Source organism: Aplidium turbinatum, chromosome 13, assembly GCF_918807975.1.
Source record: "Aplidium turbinatum chromosome 13, kaAplTurb1.1, whole genome shotgun sequence".
NCBI lineage: Eukaryota > Metazoa > Chordata > Ascidiacea > Aplousobranchia > Polyclinidae > Aplidium > Aplidium turbinatum.
This window is the reverse complement of record NC_137484.1, coordinates 5,542,152-5,565,708: the sequence shown is the minus strand read 5'-3', so window position 1 is coordinate 5,565,708 and position 23,557 is coordinate 5,542,152. Positions and strand designations below refer to the sequence as shown.

The 23,557-nt window shown below is 38.7% G+C and overlaps 1 pseudogene; it reads left to right on the top strand.

Moving 5' to 3' along the window:
• Nucleotides 1–8,545: 8,545 nt before the first annotated feature.
• Nucleotides 8,546–8,642, top strand: LOC145782653 (U6 spliceosomal RNA; annotated as a pseudogene).
• The last annotated feature ends 14,915 nt before the right edge of the window (nucleotides 8,643–23,557 follow it).

Sequence of the window (23,557 nt, the reverse complement as noted above, 5' to 3'; positions counted from 1 at the left end):
GCTGTTTGTTTATCCGCGCTGGAAACGCAAAGCAGAAAGCTATCGTAACACGAAAAATGTTATCTACACATACTAGAATTGCAATACTGACTTACTGAGAAGCATCTTAGGTGCTGCTCAGTATTACTATTCAGAATAAGAAAAACTATGACAGCTCATAACTCAATATTTTTTATTTACTCAAATTTACTCAGTATTTTTTATTTCATGCCAAGGACGTTGGTTTGGTTTGGTTTGGTTTTGAATCTTTATCCTCGGACTGACAAAGCCTTGGTAGGTTATTCCTGGTACTTGTTCGCATACTTGTAGAGGCACTTGACGCAGGGCCGGTTACCGAGATTGGCAGAGTGAAGTTTTTCCGATTGTTGAAGTCTTGTTGCCGAGAAACTATTCCATTCACTAGGTGCCGCTGAATGGAGAGCAGTCCTGAAATGCGTTGCTCAAACGCACACCCCGAGAGTCGAACCAGCGCCGTGTGATCTTGAGCCCGGCGCGTAACCACTGAGCTATCGGGGCTAACATGATCACGGATCATTTATAGATCTAAGGTTTGGATAGAACTAAAACTTCTTCAGAATGAGGTTTCAGGTCTTGGCCGATGGAAAATTTGAATGGGACACTTTGGTTCACTAATAACCAGTCCTATTCACTAGGATTGACAACAACATATTACGGTATAGCCTACACAGATCAAGCTGACAGAGGATCTCTCTGAAATGCCTGATTTTCAATACTAGCTCTAGTAGCTCATAACTCACTTACCACGAAATTCACATACATAACAGTTAATAATATAGGGTTTGAATCATGGTTTGAATTCATTGCAAGTGATTACAAAATCTGCTTATACAGCAGTATAAGTTAGAAAAGGTGAGAGTGAGAAATAACCGTTGGAAATTTTGATTTAATATTTATAAAATCTTTACTTAAAAAAAGTTTAATGTCCTGAGGATATAGATGGAGCAGCTAATTTTGACCAGATGGGAAAAATTGATGCGGATTTTGGAATCAACATCTTCACAAACCTTCAAATCTGTATCAAACTTCAACTCCCTAAAAATCAATTGTTATCTATGTGCTCAGTAGCATCTTATAGTTCATTACAACGCTACCAATGCTGTCTAACAATCAAGACGTTCCTTGCCTGCTGTTCACATCCAATGTTGCAGAACAAGGGTCTCAAACACACGGCCCGCGAGGACTTTTAGTGCGGCCCGCGATGCATTTTTAAACTTTGAAACAATTAACAATTACAGTAGCCTAAATATTTTTTCTATAAACTTAGAAAAGTAAAATGCACTCTAATATTGCTCAAAAAAATTGAAAATGCCCATCTAACCTCACACGACTTTTTAGCACTACTGTCGCGCCACTTTACTGCATGTAAGAAACTCGTATTGTTACATCACAATCACATTGCCTATTCACTTATTGTGTCATTATCGCAATAGTAACCTTGGTATTTGCTGAAGTCACTTTTTCAAGGGTTTAGTTTTTTCTGCGCTTTTGAAAGTTGATTGCAAGATTTTTACTTTTACTCTTCAGGTCCGTTGTTTCGTTTGCGTTCTTTTTACGTTCGTACAGTGGTTTTCGATCTCTTTTGTTCTTACTACCTTTTCTTGCGATTTAACGTTCTTGTTGTGTTATTATCAGCTCTTTTTTATTGGGTTTTGACTGTGTTAATTTATTTATTGACCTCTTATTGTGTATTGCGGTTAATTTACAAGTGTTCATTTGGTCCTCAGAGCAATTTGAGTTTGAGACCCTTATTGCTGTAGAAAGTGAAAACAGGCAAATTACAAGAGAGAGAGAGAAACCTTTTATTTTGTCAGTTGCGAGAAAAGTATACGGTACAAAATATACACAATGCAAATAAAATAGCACCATAACTAGAATCTACAACAGACAGGAAGCAGCGAAAGACTATATTAGTCATCGAGTCAGCTGCTTCCCGTGTTTTTAATGTGACAAATGTCAAACATCGGCATTACGTTGAAACCAAGATATGCGTTAAAACAGGATAAGCTTAAGTTCCGTAAAAAATGAAAACAAAAAGTTGTTTACTGGTGCGACAGTCAAGTGAATTCCTGTGGTTTTATTCAAATATCAAAAAATATCATGCCCTACAAAATTAGTAAGTTATGAGAAAAAAAAAACAAAAAACATCTATGCATAAACAACAACTTCTAACTGCTAGCATAAAAGACGAAGCAGAAACACTAAAAGTAGGTCTAATCATAGTATATAACTTTAAACTTTAACAAAATCAGTCAGTTTATAGGCCGACTTGAATACAGTTAGGCCTAATAAGATGACAGCCGTTAATAAATAGTACTTAGCACCAGTTCGTGAGTAGTAGGCCTAGGTCTACGTAGTATCAACAATGTTCAATCCGAAAAAATTGCGATAACACTCGTCAATGTTGTGGCAATGAAAACAGTCACAGAAAAGTTTTTTCATATAATAAATTTTAAGTTTTTTTGTGAAAGTTTTTATACTCGTAGGCCGTAGCCCCTACTACTTTTGAAGGTAAATCATTCCATATTTTTGGGCCTAAGAATTTCAAACTGCCTTTGCCTTTTCTTGAGCTGACACTACGTAAGTGAAAGTTATTTTTTTGAGAAGCTCTCGTGCCATGGCAATGTACTTCAGTAATTTCCTTAAAGTAAGGTTCAAAGTAGCTTGGCAATAGCATATTTTTAAGTTTAAAGACAAATTTAGAAATTTCTAATTGATGCAAGTTAGTGATGGGAAGTATGTCGAAATCTTGGTACAGTAGTGAAAGTTTTGCTCTTCTGTTGCTAAAGGTTATTGTGCGAATGATTTGATTTTGCATTGTTGAAATTTTCTTGAGCAGTTTTTGTGTGCTTGAACCCTAACATAAAATGCCATATTGTATTATTGATCGTGCAAGAGCATAGTACAGTGTTAACATGCTTTGTTTGTTTGTGTAGTTTCTAATTTTATAAAATATTCCAGATATTTTTGCCAATCTCCCAGATAGATCTTCAATGTGATAATTCCAACTTAGTTTGTCATCAAGAAATATGCCAAGATATTTGATGTTGTTTGTTTTTTGAATTTTTGTGTTGTTTAAGACTACATTTAATTTTGAAGTTGACCCTCCTTTTCGTTCAAGTAACATGTAAAATGTAAAGCTTACAAGCTTGTTAATTAATTATTAAACCTAATTTCATACTTAATAAGCCCTTTTCACAAATAATACCTCCCTCTTTTGTGGTTTTTGACATAACAGTAAGTGATCTTTGCATTATACAGTCGCACTCAAAATCGTGTTTCATTTTCCGCCCTTTATGACAACATATAGCAGACAGCAATCGCAAATGCCACTCAAAATGAAGCAATGAAGAGTCACATAGTCTTCGAGGCAGCTGCTCCCCTTAATTTGGCACACCATTAAGTGTCTTTGCCGAGACACAGCCGCGTGCTCTAAATTATGACATTTCACAAAGGTCATTTAACCTAATTATTCTGTTGTAAAGCACGTTTGACATGTGGTTTTTATATCAGTACCACTTGAAGCTGCTCACGTTGAGTAGGCTACATGAAAAACGTTGTTGAATTGTTTCGACAAGAGATTTTTCAATCTGCGTCAGCTGTTGAAAAGTTATGACGTAATATTGGTTTCTGTACAAACTTCCCAATTGCAATAAAATATCGCGAGAATCTAATCAATCCTGATCTAACTTGTCATGATGTTCAAGTAAACAGTAGTGCAGAGATGTGAAAAGTCCGGCTCACGATACGTTTTAGTATGGCCCGCGCCTGTTGTTGCACATTTGCACAATGTGTTATTTTTAACCCCCAGACACACTGCAGTCATATAAATTCAACTTGCATTTACAAAACACTAAGCATTTTCTTACAGACAGGAGAAAAGCCTGGAGAAAAGTTAGAATCATTATTGTGAAATCAACTATCATTTTCTTGAAGAGCATAACACTGAGTGATACTGTGATGCAACCGAGCAGCCATTCAATTTCTTGCTAGTGAATTTAAATGTCCGCTTGTGGAATTTGCTGCAGTTGAAAATGACTTATTGCTATAGTTACTTCTTTTCACGTGAACTCTGATGAGGCTCTAGCTCACCTGCAGATAATTTGAGCTTCACTGCGACGCCGAGTGCCGACGTCGACAGCAACATCGTTCCCAAGTGTGTCTTTTTACCAGCATCTCGATAAAAACACATTTTCAAAAATGCAAACGTTTGCAAAGAAAATGTTGAGCTTGTTTGGTTCAGACCACCGAGCGACGGCCAGTCGACTATTTTTTAAGGTTTACTCAACGAAGCTGCTTGTTAATTTAACAAATAGTATATAGGCTTAGTGCTGGACCAGTTACGAATTTAGAAAACAAAAATCGAGGTAGGGTGCAATAGCATTTGAATGACACAAAATTTCAAGCAAAATAAACAATGAGAAAATTGAGATTCTAAAACGAAGGAAAATGTTTGTTGTTTAAAAGTTTAAAATCGGAGTAGTTCCATGACGTAAGATGCCAGCTAGGTTAAGTAGACCATAACGGTTTTATGTGACGTTTCATTTAGGGAGCGATTGTTAGAAACATTACCTTTTCTGTAAATTGTTTCAGATGATATGAAAAAATGAAAAGTGATGAAAAATGAAAAGTGATGAAACTACTCCGATGCTTTTGTGGAAGCATCTTTGTACTGCAGCGTAATTCCCGCTACCCAGATAGTCATCACCATTAGAGCTCGTCGCAAATTCGTCTGCTTCATAGCTCGGTGGTGTAGTTTCCAAATTCTTTAAAAAAAAAAAAAATTAATATTTGAAGGCCATTAACAGGCATTAATAATCACCGCTCATGGCGACAATTACCTAATTGTATGTAAGTTTAAAATCTTACGTTCTTTGATGTTTTAATTGATGAAACATTTTGTAAAAATTGTTAATTAAGCTCAAGTATTTTATTGAACTCTGCTGACTTGAATGTCAGCGGCAAAAATCAACGTAATCTTAGCCAACTAAGATTATGGCTTGTAGCGCAATGTAATGGTAGGCACTTTAAAGGCATACTAAAGGAAAATTTCAAACCGGAATTAAGCATTAAAATGAGTAAACTGAACATTCAAGAATACATTTCAAAAACAATTACCGAAAAAAAATTGTTTTCAATGGCACTGGCAAGGCCCAAAGTCCAGAGTTTCATTTATTTTCATTTTTTTCAAAATGACCAAAACGTGCAAACACTGCTCGAGAATACGTCATAAAGGCCAGCAATAACAAAAGCCACGTTACCAATCTGATGTTTTGAGCAAACTGTCTGCTGTTTTGATATTAAAATGTGCTGTTTTGATGTAAATACATACATAGCCTACAGTCAAATCGCCCGCAGTAACAATTATTGCGTGATCGGTGGATTGCTAGCCTTTATGACGTAGACTGCACAGTCGCACGCTTCGTTGCTCAGGCTCAATCTCATTTTGAAAGCTCTGACAAAAGCACGCCCACAATGGTGGTCAGACCGCAATGGGGCAAAATTTTATTGAAAATCGTTTTATGGTAGCATGTTAAACACAAAGAACGTGGAAAATCGCCAAGTCAGGTTTTTCCTTTAGTACCCCTTTAACATGCAGATATCCAATCCAGCACGAACCAATCAGAAGCTACGCTGTTCACGACGTCATCAAGGTTGCGTTTAGAAAGAACAAAGGAAAAACGCAAATACTAGTTAAATTAAGTTATCGCTTTGCCATCAGTTGGCTTGGCGCAGAGGGTTAGAGCGGTGGTAGGCTAGTCATTTCATTGACGTGGGTTTGATTCTCACCACTGCTATAGCTCTTTTTTCTTCTTTAATTACCGAACCAAGTTCAAAGTAATAATCAAGTCTCTGGCTGAATGCTGGAATGGTCACAATTGGACAGACAACGTAACATCTGAGTGGTTCGCGGTGGATTGGATATCTGCATGTTAAAGTGCCTAACCAATGTAATCCATTTCACGCTTTGCTGGAAGTTAGCTAAAATCAGCAAAATTCTCCAAAATCTTGAATTTACAAGAAAACTACACAACTTTTAGTGTCAAATTTAATATCATTAGATCCGCCTTGCAATTTTGAGAAAAATCAAGAAAAACAAAGCGCATGATGTCACTGTGCTTCTAGTAATCAAAGGAAATATGAAGGGAGGCAGATCTGCCCCCATTCCTATGAGGTTCAAACTGTTTAGGTATAACAATTTTTGTTGTTGTTACAAATGAAACAAAATTTCTCTCACGTTTCTTAAAGTGCCTTAGACCCACTTACTTAGAGCAGTGGAGTGTAAAGTAAGAGGTAAATTAAAACCAAGCCTATGCAGCTTAAGTTATTGATTTTTAAAATGGGCTCAGGTGCATAATTTTAAAACACTTTCAGTGCCAAGGACTTCTAGATCTGTCCATTGTGACCCATAATGACGTAACAATGCCCTATTTGGGACCTAATGTTGCCATTTTGTAGGCTCCCTTGCTCCTGCATACATATCCAAAGTTGGCCGGTTTTGTGGCGAATGTTTGAATTCTATTTATTGTAGGCGCCAAACTTCAACACAAATAGTTTTTAATTTAGCTATAGCGATAAGTGTTTGGACTTTGTGTTTGATTTCAACAGGTTTTCATCAAAGTTGCCAGGTTTTTCCACCTGGATTTTTTGTTTTTACCACATCTGGGTTTTAAGTTTTTTTTGTTTTTTTTTCAAATTTAGGTAAATCTAGGTTTTTCGGTTTGTAACTTTTCTTTGATTCAAAAAGTTGCAGATACAGCTCAACATAAATTTCTAAAACTAGCACAAACATGATGGCTTTCTCATCGGCACTCAGCAGCATATTAGGGCATTGGGAAGCGCTGGTTTTGTATTTTCAGTATCAATGTAAGACTGATTCAGTGTAATATTTCAAATGAAACATGTCCAAAGTCTTCATTCGGTGAATGTCATTAGGCTTATGATTGGATACGAGTCGGGCGAAACAAAATTAGAATGCTTAGGCAAACTGTGTTCAAAGCTAAGTTAGGTTATCCATAGCAGGACATAATTTTTATCAAACAATATTTGTTTCCAACAACGCAATGATGATACTAGGTCATATTCCTTCAAAAGCATCAAAACAAGTCTTTCCAATGTGATTTATCCATATGCCAAATAATAGGCCTACCATATTTTCATCACCCAAAAAGAGGACATGTTTAGTAAGCAAGTAAAATGCCAGTGGATTTTTACGTTCAAACAATTTTTACATCTTCTTAGATCAGGGGTCACCAACCTTTTTTGCATGCGGGCCACTTTGGCACTAAGAAGAGCTGTGGCGGGCCGCACTAATAAAATTTTAGGTAGGTTGATTCTTATGCTAAAAAAGAACGAATTTCGTACCCAGTATCCAGCGTTACATGTTGTTAATATTTGTCTTAGAATACCGCAGCAACACAATTAGTCGAACAACGCTACTGCCAGGCCAAGCTCCTTTAACAACACTTCTGACTTCTTTAACAATGTTGAATAAACGAGGCCACTTGTATTGCGCACTTATAGCGAAGCGAATGGTTTCAACAGAATAATCATCGCCAAGCAAGAGTGGTGTTGTCACTTCGCTTCAGAAATGATATCTTGCAATTAACAATTTCAGTAAACAAGGAAATGTTTGACACATCGCAATACAGGCAGCAATAGTGACCTGCAAACAGGGTTGGAAGTCGTTAGTCAAATAGCAATGACTATTTCACTACCGTATTCGATAGCGCCCAAAAAAGCAATGACTTTCCGCTATCGATACTTAAAAAAAGCAATGAATAGCAATTACTAAAAATAATTAAAAAAAATAACCAGCAACCCGCAAACTCAAAAAAAATACGCAAACTCGAAAAAGAACAAGCCCAAACTTGCGGGAAAACCGCAAGGTTGGCAACACTGTTAACGACTCTTACTGGCATGGTTTTTCTGAACTGTGTTGCCGCAAAATTTTCCTTAATCCTTTAAAATTTGAAAACCGGAAGGGGACTATAGGTCAGATAGTAATCCGAAAATTAAATCTAGTAAATTCGTTTTGACGACGAACTAAGTGAACAACAAAAAATGATTCAGCAGTTCTCCTAAATATCGATTAGTGAAAAACGAATAATGATGTCGTTGCTTGCATAAAAAAGCAGTGAATAACGGGCATTCAATATTTATTTTTAAAAGGAATGGGTATAAGCATTCGATATTCAGAAAGCAACGAATAACGTTATCGAATAGTGACAACTAGTCGTTACTTCCAACCCTGCCTGCAAACATATCAGCGAAAAATAGGCTCCAATAACAGGGAAAAAGACACCAGGCACCATGAAACAAACGCTTGTGGAAATCACCGAAAAATCGTTTCTATTGTAATTCATGAACAGTCTTCCCTCTAAAAAAGCAATGAGTTGGTTTTTTATCCTTTTTGTGAGAGTCTATAAAACCGTCTTTCTTTTATTATAGACACTGTCACATGCGGTGCTTATTAGCGTGGCAAGAATTTGTTGATTAACAACATTTTGCAGTACTTGCTGCGGCAGTACATATACTGTACTAAAATTGGAACAATACAGAGAAGATTAGCATGGTCTCTGCGCAAGGATGACACGTAAAATTGTGAAGCGTTCCATATTTTGCCAATTTATTATAAATTGAGTTGGCACACGCACATCGACCTGTTTTGCCAACAAAAACTTGCATAAAGAGAATACTGCTCGTGAAACACAATAACGATGAAACGCACACTAGTGTTTACATGATATTTGCAAACTTAAAATAAGCAACCCTATGCTCACAGAAATTCGAAAACAGACGTTTTAATCAACCACTAGGACAATGTGGCTGGACATCGCATTGGAATAACTTTAAGCAACCCCCACCTAGAACTATAATCTGATTGGTCGGTCGGTGGAATCGTATGCAATGCGAAAATATGCTTCCCGGAAAGTATTTTTTGCCTTCGTGCTCTTTAACTCCTCAAGAAAAGTATTTTTGGTTATACTTGTACGCAGATACCTTCCGCGGGCCGCAGCGATACAGCGTGGCGGGCCGCATGCGGCCCGCGAGCCGCCAGTTGGTGACCCCTGTCTTAGATGATTATAGGCCTATGTAGCAAAAGGGACAAATCAAAAATATAACACATTTATTTGTCAGATTCAGTCAATAAACATTTTGCTGTTATAGCTTATTGTAGATGAAGAATTGCTCGATTTTTATCAATTCATTAAAAAAATCTATAGTTCTGCAATATTTGAACTGTTTTGTCCATTGTCTAATGTGTCATCGTTTAAACAAAGCTAGCTAGCTATCAGGTTTAAGCTCAGATTTAAGATCAGGTTTAAGACAAAATACAAGCTAGCTATCAGGTTTAAGACGCCTTTGCACTAGCTTTGGTATAGATAGAACAGTTTAACATCATCAATGCCAACATTTTTCTCTGACAGATACTTTCCACACGTCGCTGAAAAGCGTTATCCTATTCTTTGGTGTAAGACAGCATAAGCAATAAGCATCCAACCAAAGGATGTGAACTCGGAAAATGGAATTAGTGGTCTATTCATGCAAATAGGCAACACAAGAGTCGAACAATAGAAATACATCTGACACTGCTGACATGGTCATCGAGTAACACTGCCTTCGTTTGCCACAGAAATAAATGTATCCACCATATCCACAGCAAGCAATTGTTAACTTCAAAGTCAATAAACACTTTTCTTAAACAAGGATAGCCTACTTCTGCCACAGCTCACAGAAAACATGCCTTTCCATTTTGGTATCGTTGCTTAGCCTTATTTAGCTTTCGCCAAGGTCACATAAAAATAAAACCTTGTTGAAAAGGATAGCAATGCAAAAAAAAGGACATTTGAGAATTTTCAAGTGTCCTCGGAGGACAATTTATTTTTTATGAAAAAAGAGGAGAAATCCTCCCAAAAGAGGACATGTGGTAGCTCTACCAAATAATAGCCTATTCTCTTGGTGAAGCAGAAAGAAAAAGTTCGCAGATAAACTGGCAACACTTTTGTATGTAATTTTTAAGTTGGGGAATCCCCAGAATAGTGCTCTATAATTGGCACTGAAAGCTGAACAAACAATTCCATTGTTATTCCACGAATAGGGAAATCAAATTATTGCAAACGCACTATGGTTGGTTTGTGCAGATGAAATGTAGGCCTACGCGAAATAAAAAAGAGCGAACCGTTCTTACGTTTAAAAAGGTACATGTTTGATCAATAAGATGAATCAGCCTCATCTTAAAATGTCGTTTAAAAACTTAAAAAACAGTTCAGTGCCCTGTGATGTGTTTTCAACAACAAAAATTAGTACAATGGTTCGTTGACATGCTTTTTCAATTAAAAGCAGTAGAAAACGTTTTTTAGAAACAAATTTAAATATGTTGGGAATTACACCATCCTTGGAACCCAAATAAAAGATATTTCAAAATGTTGCATTTTTTTAATTGAAAACAGCTGATTTAAAGGCCCAATTTCAAAACGGCAGTAGCTTACCAGATCAAATTTGAAAAGTGCTCATGCTTGGTCACGTTTGGAAAATCCAAGTTTGTATAAACAACCAACCGATAAATAACTCAACGGCTGTAACTAAAAATAGATCGGCAGCCACTGCAGTAAGCCATACAGATGCATATCAAATACGATGGTGATGTAAAATTTGGATAAACTTTTTCGTTCTCATTGCCGAGTCAAACTCCACAAAGAGGTCAAAATCTCAAAACTTTTGTGTAATAACACAAATAAATTGGGAAGCACGAGTTACGATGTACAAAATTTCAATGCATTTCTGCAACAAGTGTATATAAAGAATATTAACTTGCAGGTATTCTTTATAAGAGCAAATATAAATAAAAGTAGGCTATGAAAACATTTGATGAACAAGAAATTAAGTTAAGCAATCAGTTAAGGAAAAAATATGACCTCAATGGTGAGGAAACGTGTCCATATGAATCGGCTCCCATCTTCCATCAAATGGGATTGCTTTATAAAATTAAATCCCCAGACAAGATAAGTCTCATTCAAAGTGCTGCTTTGTTGAACGCAGCAATTGCGAGGCAACTGTCTAATGTTCAATTTCAAACAGATCTTGACGAACTTTGTTCACATGTACTCGTCTGCGCTAACGCTGAACGGAAACAAGTGAAGTTGCGAAATGTGTCTTTGAAAGTCGCTCAAAAAGTAGAAGAGATGAGAGCAATCACCAACGCTGGATTACAAAACATTGAAAACATTCCTGACAATGCAAAAGGTAAGGAATTGTTTGAACTGGAAAAGCAAAAAGTCAATCTTGTTCAATCATTACAGAATAAGGTAGCAGAAAGATACACAGAGATCATGAAATACATATCAGAAGAGTGCATTGGGATTATGGGAGAAAGTCCATGTCAGTATGCTTTGGTCCGAATGGGTTCTTTAGCTAAACAAGAGATTACACCATATTCCGATTTCGAGCACATCATTGTGCTGGATGAATTTACTGACAAACAAAGTGATGAAATTGACAAGATAATGTAATATTTTCGTTGGTATTCAGTTATATTTCACATCATCGTTTTGAACTTGAAGGAAACCATCATACCAAGCATTGGCATTCTCAGTTTGAATGATAGTTCAAAACCAAATGGAGACTGTTTTTTTGATTCATTCACAACCAGAGGAATCTCATTTGATGGAATGATGCCTCATGCTTGTAAGTTTCCACTTGGAAGAACTCAGAAAACTAAAGACAAGAATTGGACCACAGAGCTGATCAAACCATTATCTGAGATGGTTAAATATCTTGAAGCATCACAAGATCTCAAGAATGGATATAAACTTGCAGATGTTTTGACAAGGACTTGTTTTGTGTCAGGAAACATTGTTTTGTACAATTGGTTTTCAATTTGTGTAGAATTTTGTTTGCATAGAAACAAGATTTTGTCCTTTCCTTTGTTTTTAAAGCAATTGAACGATGACATTAAAAATTTTGATTTAACAAAAAACCTTGAAGACCTTGAATATGATAAAAAGTTAAATATTAAACGATTGATTTATCGAAGTGCAACTTTATTTGTATCTGCTTTAGGACGTTATCATTCCATCAACAAATGCTCCAGTTTAGAAATAATAGAAGCATTAAAATGTCTCATCGTTATCAACAATGCAACAGCTGCTAAACTTTCTTATGCTTTCGCGATTGCTTGTCAAGTTCGATTGATATTTTACATAAAACGGAAATCCCAAGATGACAATGTTTTTGAAGGAACTATGTATACTGATAATTTGAAAGTGAAACAACTTATTTGTAACGTACGAACACGCACACAGAGTGACGGTTATTGTATTTAGCTGTCGACGACAACGACAGCTACGACAACGAACAAGCGACGGTGAAGTGAAGAAGAAGGTTTCTGTGACAACACAGCAAAACAACGATTAGCAAACAAAACTTACGAATTAGGCCTAATGCGGAATTACAGATGACGAATTATAGGCCTAATGAATTCTTACCGACTAATTTGTGGCGCACGGAACAGCACAGGGAGAAACCCAACAATTGAAAATTCTACCGTTGTAGATCGAAACTGAACATATAAACAGTAAACAGTAAAATATTATGCTATAAAATTCACATCATAGGTGAGTCCCGTACTTGATTTAAACATCGGGAAAGAAGACGAGGTACTTATTACACTTAACCATTGACACTAAAATTCACATTGGCCTATTCTATCACAAAGGTTGCAGTAGGATGTTAAGCTTACCGTGAACTGTGATAATCACTGATTTGGCCACATAGGCTAACGGCAACGACAGATGAAATTGCTGCACAGACTTCAACAACACAGTACGTTAACGCGGTAGGCTAACTCTTATTCAACTAAAAAACAGCAGCATCGTTAATAGCTCGAATTAACTACCAGTCGCTAACTAGTTGCTGTAAACGTTAAGCTGATCTTTACATGCACTGCCACTTGACAAACTCAAAGAACAAAGAAACGTAATAACGAACGCAAAGTCGCAAATACAATTATGACGTAATGGTCACACCTCGAGGTAAGACAGCAGGGGTTGCCAGGTGCTACTTAGGGAATCCGAATTTAGTTGCTACACATAAAAAGGAGGCGGACAAATACGACGTAACACCCCCACACAAAAATGCGAACTGAGTGAACATTTTTTACGATCAAACCAAGTCGTGTTTGGAACGATATGTTTCACAATCCAATCAGCCTCTAAGAAGGCCTTTACGAACAAGGGATTAAAAATGCAGTTACATATTTACAATTAAAAGGCACATTTTTGAAGCAGGTAGTGTGTTTTCACTATTCTCAACCAGAAATGTTCGTTGTTGGCTGTATTAGCCAACAGAAATTCGTTCAATAGTTCATAATACACATTGATCAATGCCTATAACCCGGCGACAGGTAAACAGTCTATTTTGTTCTGCATTAAGCAGTTTCCAAAATCAAGCACAGTTTCGAAATTGGTCTCTTGACCACATTGTATCGAGTTTTTACCGAAACTGTGCGTACAGTCCCTTTATTATCCGGGTATGTGTCAACCACTCGCCCCAACAGCCACTTCGAACGAGGTTGGGAATCGTCGACGAGGAGGACAACATCATCTTTTTCAAAGTTCTTCTCTCTTTGAAACCACTTCTGTCTCTGAATGATAAATGAGAGGAACTCACGGGTCCAGCGCAACCAAAATTGATTGGCTAGGTATTGCACCTGGGCCCAGCGGCGTCGAACATAACAGTCCTTTCTATCAAACAGTCCAGGGGGCAGGTTTGGTGCTTCTCTCAACAGCAATAGGTGATTGGGAGACAACGGTACATCATCTTGTGGGTCAAAGGTGATAGGGACGATGGGTCGCGAATTTATGATTGACTCCACTTCGACCATCAGAGTAATGAGAGCTTCATCTGAAACGGTTTGCTCCTTCATCAGAGCAATTAGGATTCTTCGAATGGAACGGATCATGCGCTCCCATGCTCCACCCAAGTGGGAGCCGGTAGGCGGATTCCAATGCCAGGTCACATTTTGTTGGCACAGATATTTATTAATCTTCTGTTGGTTCCACAGTTGTAAGGACTCACGCAATATTCTTTCAGCACCGACAAAATTCGATCCGTTGTCACTATAAATGTCGGTTGGGAGACTTCGACGACCAATGAATCGTCGAAGGGCATCAATAAACGAGTCAGTAGACATGGTGTGGGTAATTTCAATGTGGATAGCTCTAATTGACATGCACGTGAATACGCAGCCATAACGTTTGAGTGAACTACGGCCTTGCTTCACCATAAAGGGTCCAAAATAGTTGACACCGACATGAGAAAACGGAGGCTTATCGGGTTGGAGTCTTCCAGATGGCAAATCAGCCATAAATTGTTTGCCAACTTGTGCATTCCTTTTTTTTACAGAGCAAGCACTTCCCGAGGACACGTCTAACGGCGACGCCTCCCTTCAGAATCCAGTATGTTTGTCGAAGAGATGCCCATGTATGGGTCATGCCAGAATGGCCCACTTGAGCATGGTGACTTGTAATCACAAGATCTGTAAGGTGAGAGTCAAAAGGTAACACGATCGGGTGCTTGGCGTCTTCTTCGATTGGTGCTTGCTCCAAACGGCCGCCAACCCGAATGACCCCATCAACCAATATAGGGTTCAATTTAACCATGGATCGTGAGAATGTTCTTTTAGTTATCATAGCACCTCCAGATAATACGTTTAGCACCTGTCCAAAGCGACTTCTTTGCACATATTTAATCAGTTCCACTTCAGCAAGCTTCAATTCGCGGACTGTGATGGGAGATCGATTAAGTGGAGCTTGGCAAACCGAGGGTCGAGTCTTCATCATGAGGAACTCTTTGTAGCGCATCAACCACGCTGTTGCTTTCTTCAAGCGTATCAGCTTGGAATATCGTTGAATCAATCGGTCAGTTGAACAAGAAGTCTCTGAAGCGGCACTCACGTAAACTCGTTGTTTCTTGACGGGCGCAAACTCTGCTGGAAGATCAGGTAGTTTTATTGGAGACTCTGGCCATCTTTCTTCGGCTTCCCACAAAAACGTTGGGCCAGACAACCAGAAACTGGAGCTAATCAGCGTACTCGCATTCATCCCACGGGACGCACAATCGGCAGGGTTTAACTTTGAAGGCACATGTCTCCACTTCGAAAGGTCTGCATTTTGTTCAATCGTGGACGATCGATTGGCAACAAATGTAGGGAATCTTTTCCTTGCATTACAAATACTTTGTAAGACAGCGATCGAGTCTGTCCAAAATCTTGATGTGCAATTGGGTAGGTTCAATTCTTTTCTCACTATTTTATCTAACCTCACGGCCATAACAGCAGCAGTGAGTTCCAGCCTTGGAATGGAAACTGTTTTAAGGGAACGTTCAAATATTACGTAACGCCTTCGAGGGGGAGGGGGGGGGTTTATGCAAAGCGTTACGTTAGCGTCACATCGGGGGAGAGGGGGTTCAAGCAAAACGTTATGTAACGCTTTCGAGTACGGAATGGTAGTTTTTTGTGCTGAATTCGTAGTGAAAAAGCGTTACATGGGAGAGGGGGGGATTGAAAAAAGCGTTACGTTGGCGTTACATGGGTGAGGGGGGGGTTCAAAAATTCGGAAAAAAAGCGTTACGTAATATTTGAACGTTCCCTAAGTGGGGCTAAGCGGGACTTTCCCATCAGAAATGCACAGTGAATCCTTCCTTCATCATCAACAAGACGGAGGTAGGACACAGCTCCATATGCCACAGACGAAGCGTCGGCAAAATAGTGAAGTTCATGCTCCGTTACCACGCCAAAGTGGGGAGGTTTAAAACAACGAGGCAGACGTATGTCGTGAAGTTGGTGTAGCTGATTTATCCATTCATTCCATGTGTCTACTTCAGACGCCGAAATTGGGTCATCCCAACCGAGACCTTGCTTGCAAAAATCTTGCAACAACAACTTTGGTTTCAAGATCACTGGAGCAACAAACCCCAGGGGGTCATATAGCGAGTTCGTCGCAGACAAAATACCTCTGCGGGTCAGGGGTCTCTCAGGTAATGGGAGTTGATACTTTCCATCAATCTGCTTGACTGATTTTGTCATCATGTCATATGCCATTCTATCCTCACGTGAGTTGGGCATGTCAAGCATTGATTCTTCATCACCAAAGTCTGTTTTCCATAAACACTCGATTTGTTGCTCGATGGCAATGTCTCTTGATTGAACAAAGTTAACTTGATAAGAAGAAGAGGAAGTTGGTGACAGAGATGGGCCCAACAAGGACCAACCAGGCCCGTAACTAGCTTGGAGCAGCAGGGGGGGCAAAAAGTATTGTAGAGGGGGCCCAACTTTTACCTTCCGTATCATGTATGAAAACGACGTTTGTACACAATGTGGGTAGGCTATATTTACGCAAGAACATTCATCGTAGGCTTAATACAACGTTTATATTAGAATAGTTTATTATAGAAACAGACAAACAGTCAGTGGCGTAGCCAGGAATTTTAAAAGGGGGGGAGGTTCACGGCCAGCGGGCGAAGCCCGACGGCATCTTCGCCAAAAGCGACACCCAGCAGCGGGGGGTCTGGGGGGCCTCTCCCAGAAAATTTTGAAAAATTACTTTGAATTTGGTGCATTCTGAGAGCAATTTCAACAAAAATATGGGTATGAATATTCCTGTAAAATGGTGCTGTCCGGTGGTATAGCAAAAGGATAAGATCATGTTTTCTTGGGCATTTCTTGGTAATAAAGCTAAGTCTCTATGTTTTCTTGTTGCTAATTCCTGGCTGAGATATTTGAATGTTTGGTATTGGCAAAACTCGCTCTTTTAATACAGTTTCGTTTAAAATTAGGCAAACTTTGTTTTAGAGACAACATTCTACCACATCATTAAACACACAATGTTTACCGTACAATTAAACAACACAAGAAAATTGAGTATAAAACTGAAAAGTCAGCGACAGAGCAAATTAACATAATTTTTTCCAGGGGGTGCCAACATTTTTGCAGCGGGGGCTTCGCCCCCCCTGCGCCCCCCCTAGTTACGGGCCTGGGACCAACCCAACGGGGTTTTTATAGCGATCGGCTGATCACGTGATCCCTTCCGTGAACGTTGAATGCAAAACACTTCTAGGTTGTCGACACCGATCAACAGTGTCACACTTCCACCCTTCACACAGGGAAATTCCAGATCATCTAGGTGGGGTAGTCCAGACAGTTCCTCTTGACTCGGAATGGCATTTGGAGTAGTCGGAATTTCATCAATTGACAGGACTCCAGACAGCTCAAACTTTCGTCTGTCATCTAGGGAGGACACAGACAAGCTTACAGATATTTCATCATATATTTTAGACGTGTTAGAAAGAGTCTGTAGTGAGATCTCTCTTTTATCTCCAGTGATATTCAAAACGTTTATCAATTTGTTAGCGCAAAAGGTTGCTGTAGAACCTTGATCGAGGAACGCGTAAGTCAAAACTTCATTGCCATTGTATCTAACCTTTACTGGCACAATGCACAGGTAGGCCTTACAGACACCCACGTCTTTATCTGGCGGCCGCGGTTCCGTTACTGAACAGGAAAGAACTCCCCTTTGTTCTTCATCACTGCGTGGCTGAGATGAATTAGGTGGATTAGGGTTGTGGAGCAAGGTATGATGGAAACGTCCCTTGCACCCTTCAATGGTACATGTGCTGTCAACTTTACAGCCGCGAGTTTGATGCTTTGTGCTAGTCAGGCACTTATAACATAAGTGTGCATCGTAAACCAGTTGTCTACGCTGTTTGTACATCATGTTTTTAAACTCGTCACAATCAACAAGCTTGTGCGACTTGCGTTTACAACATAGACAAACATTGCTGAAAGGTGGGTTTGATATACCTTTGAGCGGAGGAACGTCCGTGTTAAATGCTGAAACTCGATCCTTCCGACTGGGTTTCTTTGCCAGGGTCTGGTGAGTTTCCTTTGCCTTATGAATCCTACTTCCGTACAGGGAGTTCTGGATCTCTGCTCGCATGCCAACAAATTCTGCAAGATCTCTGAATCCTGCTTCACGGCTTGTGTTGTGCAGAACCATAACCGATCTCTCTGCCCATGCCTCTTGCATACGGAATGGCAACTTCTCAATCATTACCATCATTGTGTCCAGAGAATTCAGTCCAGCAAACTCATTAATGTCATCCAGGGTTGTGAGACACACATCCATGGCATTGGCTAGATCCTTTAAGCCTTGAGGATCGTTATGCCCAACCGTTGGCATCCTCTTCAGTTCTTGCTCTGCTGCATTTGCGATGATATGAGGCTGGCCATATTCCAGGTACAACTTCTTCCTTGCCAGCTCATAGCCATCGGGTTTCTTCAAAAGATGTTCTATCGAACGCTTTACGTCACTATGACAATGTTGTAACAAATAGACCAACTTCCTTTGATCGTTATGTACCAGCAGGACGATCTGTGTGTCAAACGTCCGAACAAAATTTTGGTATGTTAAGGGGTCACCCTTAAATGAAAGTATTTCTGGTCGTGGTAAGAAACGTTCGTCACTATACGAGAAATGTCTACTTGGTAGTTGGGGCTGCTGATAGGAGCACCCTGGTTGTTCACCGACATGGGACATAGGTTGGCAATCGGGTCGACACGAGTCACGTTTAGTTGTTTTCGGTTGCCAACCCAAACTTGGCGAACTAATATTTATTTCAGGAGTCCAGTGTGCTTCAGGGACCGTAGAATTATGCTTGTTAGCTTTAGCATCATGAATGGCATGAGATGAAAAGACAGGAGAAGATGTCTCTTGAAATTGCACAGAGGGTCTCTTTGTCAAACGGGAGGAAACATTCTCCTTGCTGTTTGGTAGACCAGGTGACGTGAATCCAGTTTCATCGACAGTAACGTAAGATGAATCAGCGTCACTCATCGCCTCTGTCCGAGATTGCAATTCCAATTGTAACATTTCAATTTTGTGGTCAGCTTGCCTGCTCTTCCTCTCAGCTTCTATCCGAGCTTCTTCTTTCTTCCTCTCAGCTTCTTCTTTCTTCCTCTCAGCTTCTATCCGAGCTTCTTCTTGAATATGAAGCCTTTTCCGCTGAGCCAGTTTCAGTTGGATCAGTACCTCACGTTGCTTTGAGCTTGCTCGCGAGCTGGTGCTTCCAGAGCGTAGGCTCACGGAACGATGCGAGGAGCTAGACTTCTTGCAGGACGTAGATGGCCCCGGCAAGTTGGCAGTTCTTTCCAACCACTCCTTGCAACGAGTGTCAAACTCGACCTTATTTTTTTCCATTAGGGAGCGTTCGGTTTCCCTATCATCTCCAATCAGATTGACAACTTCCTAATATTTTCGGTTCACTTCGGAACAGTAGGAGCGGAATACCTCCAACTTAGTACTAGGATGAAGCATTAGCTGCTCTCCATGCAGATAGGACTGCTGCAAAGTTTTTGTGGCCCCATCGAACTCAGCTTTTTTGGCTGCTGACGCATCCTCGAGTGGACTACTGCCTTGGACGCTCATCATAAGTAAACGTAAGAACAATTAAGCCTATGGCAAACCTTCGGAACTTGAGTGCTGCGACTCCGAGGACTGTCCACAATAGTCGAAACGCTTCTATGTAACGTACGAACACGCACACAAAGTGACGGTTATTGTATTTAGCTGTCGACGACAACGACAGCTACGACAACGAACAAGCGACGGTGAAGTGAAGAAGAAGGTTTCTGTGACAACACAGCAAAACAACGATTAGCAAACAAAACTTACGAATTAGGCCTAATGCGGAATTACAGATGACGAATTATAGGCCTAATGAATTCTTACCGACTAATTTGTGGCGCACGGAACAGCACAGGGAGAAACCCAACAATTGAAAATTCTACCGTTGTAGATCGAAACTGAACATATAAACAGTAAACAGTAAAATATTATGCTATAAAATTCACATCATAGGTGAGTCCCGTACTTGATTTAAACATCGGGAAAGAAGACGAGGTACTTATTACACTTAACCATTGACACTAAAATTCACATTGGCCTATTCTATCACAAAGGTTGCAGTAGGATGTTAAGCTTACCGTGAACTGTGATAATCACTGATTTGGCCACATAGGCTAACGGCAACGACAACATCAGCCACAGTCGAGTGGCTGATGACATCATGCCCAAACATATAGTCCAGAAGAACAGCTCATACGACGAAGAAGAACGACAGATGAAATTGCTGCACAGACTTCAACAACACAGTAGGCTAACTCTTATTCAACTAAAAAACAGCAGCACCGTTAATAGCTCGAATTAACTACCAGTCGCTAACTAGTTGCTGTAAACGTTAAGCTGATCTTTACATGCACTGCCACTTGACAAACTCAAAAAACAAAGAAACGTAATAACGAACGCAAAGTCGTAAATGCAATTATGACGTAATGGTCACACCTCGAGGTAAGACAGCAGGGGTTGCCAGGTGCTACTTAGGGAATCCGAATTTAGTTGTTACACATAAAAAAGGAGGCGGACAAATACGACGTAACATTATTCAAGAAGTTGGCACAAAAAGCTTAGTCGATTATTTTGTTATAGCTTATTGTCTGCAAAGGTGTATTGATCGAGGACTTCCAAACTTTGATATAGATCGAATAATGAAATTCAATCAGGTTGTTGAATACTTTAAATTTAAAGTCATGAGGTACCTTCGATTGTACGATCAAATTAGTATTGAAAGTGAAGATTACTTTAAAAAGTTCCATCAAGGTGGAGAGTATGCTATAAATCCAGAAATAATACACTTTGTAGCTGATGCATTCGAAAGCACTGGTGATCAGAGCCGTTGACAAAATTTCTCGGGCCCGGTACCCATTTATTTTCGGGCCCCCTTCATCGACAATGTTATGAATATAAAGGTTGTGTACAAAATTTTATTGATGTGCTGTTAAAATGAGGATGACACATGCCGTTCAATGTAGAAAATTAATAGGAATATCATTTAGCCTATATATTCTCAAAGATTTGTTGTATCCACGAATTTCCCAACTGTGCCATTACGCATTTCTCCGTAAACCGAAAAATCCTTGCTCTCAATCACGATCTTCATCGATATGTTTAAAATTGTTGGAGTTTTCGACTAAAATTAATTCTTTGTAAAGTAGAGTAGCCGTAGGAAAGTAAAACATTTTTGGGGGGCGAAAATAATTTTCCCAAATTTTGTTTTTGCATATATATTTTCAAAAATACAAAATTATTCACAACCTCTGAGAGTCATCAACTTGGCCGTGTACGAAATACAAGCAAAAAAAACACGTACAACAGCAAAACAAGGCTGAACTTACTTTAATCTACGTTCATAGACCTGCCTGTGTCCCAATTAAATGAACCATCAAATTAAAACATTCTTATGTATCACAAAAAATATACAGTATATTAAGCCTAACTGGATTCAAAAAAATTTGAAAGTCTGAGACTTCACCAATAACTGGATAACAATAATTACTGAATATTCATGTCACCAGATTATATGAAAATCTCCAGCCCAACTTCAATAAAAGGCCTGACCAAAAGTAGCTCAATCTTTTCAATTCAAAGATAGTCCAAAGACTCAATATTTGTAAATTTGCATTGAAAATTACTAAAATGACAATCCGCTTAGGCCTACTTATCAAACCAGTAACATTACTTAATCCATGCTGCTTCAAATCTTACAGCCTGAAAAGAATTGGACAGTTTACCATGCTATGTGCATCAAACTTCCACCTTTGAACAAAATTAGTTTTGATACCAAAAATATTGATATTATATTACAATATAATCATAGTCAATGTTTTTTCAGAAGATCATTACAAAGATAATCTCACTTCACAATGAAGCTGCTAGGCCTACTCAAATCACAAGCACTGAAGAAAAATGACTCTCAGATAATAGCTTCAAACTCAATCGTTGCCACAAAATACAGACCACATTACCAAAACATGACACAAAAATAGCACTGTTTACATTGCCTGATATATTAACGTCATGAACTGGATGACAAAACAACATAACATGTGTCTTTATATTTGATTGTTGTTGCTCTAATACTCTAATACTGTGTCATAGATAGTAAATAGCTCAGCATATCAACCCTAGGAATGGCAAAGACATACAGCAGTTTATACAAAAAAATTCAATACAGAAAACAGTTAAAATATAGCTCACAAAAACATGAAATTAAATCCAGGAAAATTCACAAGTTGTTTTCATTTAATATACTTTTTCACTTTGTACATAACTACAGTTAGTGGCCTGGATCATTGCTCACAAAAGTGGTGTATGCAGTATGTGGCCTCACAACTGTTGTTTATTAAAGTTTATAACAAATACTTATTTTGTTTGACCATATCTAAAAATGATAAGCTATCCTTGTAGTATTTAAGTCAAGTTTTGCGAGCATAGCATAAGTCATGGTAAAATTGACTTACCCAATAATTGGATATTTTTGCCCAAATATTTTTACAAACAACTACATTAGTGAGATATAGAGAAAAAACGAAAACTTCATAAGTTTACCAGAACCCAGCAAGGTTTCAAAATTCTACCAATGAAGGAATGTAGGCTAGTGTGATATTCTAATGAATATCTGTAATAAGCTTATCTCAGCTTGCCGAAGCATTATATTGCATTTTTTTCGGCAAATACTGAATCGAAACTTATTCTGTCCAAATTTTAATACCAAATATAAAAGTTTTCAAATTGTCGATACTCTGTTTTACATTCAAAGCAAAATGTTTTTTATACCAAATGCAACACTATAAAGTTACTAAACTGGTAGAATGTTGAAAACTTATGGTAAAAATTGATTTGTCCAAATAACTAGACATTTTTGCCCAAATGATTTTTATAATCAACTACATTAGTAGGATATTGAGAAAAAACAAAAAACCTTGTAAAGTTACCAGTACACAGTAGCCTAGGCTTTTAAATCTTACCCATGAAGAAATGCAGCCTACAGCCCTACAATCCCTACATGTTAGTGAATATCAGTAATAAGCTTACCTCTGTTTCCCAACTGTATTTTTACAGAGTGTTTTATTTTGCAGTTGTCGAATCGAAACTTATCATTTTACCCAGATTGCAATACCACATGCAACAGTTTTCAAAGTCGGTGATCATACATTTACATTCATTGGATAATATTAATGTATCTCATAAATTTCAACAATTATGTAAAGTTTTTTAACTGGTGAGGCATCGAAACATTGTGATAACATTGATTTGCCCAAATAAATTGACATTTTTGCCCAAATTTGCGACATTTTTTTTCAGCGGGGAAGCCACCGCCCCCTGCCCGCCCACCTCCTATGGCTATGATTTGCAAGTAGCTAGAAGTGATTAGGCTACCACCAAAAAATATATATATTCAGAACTAAAGAGTGGGTGAAGAAAAATATTTCGTGTTTTTGAAAAAAAGATCGTGGTTAGGGAAATCACTATACCCGGAAGGGGGCCCGGTACTTTACCATCTGACGGCTGAAGTGGCTGCTTTAACCTCTGATGGCAACTCCTTTAGATCTGATTATATTAAGATCTTGATAATGTTTGAAGTC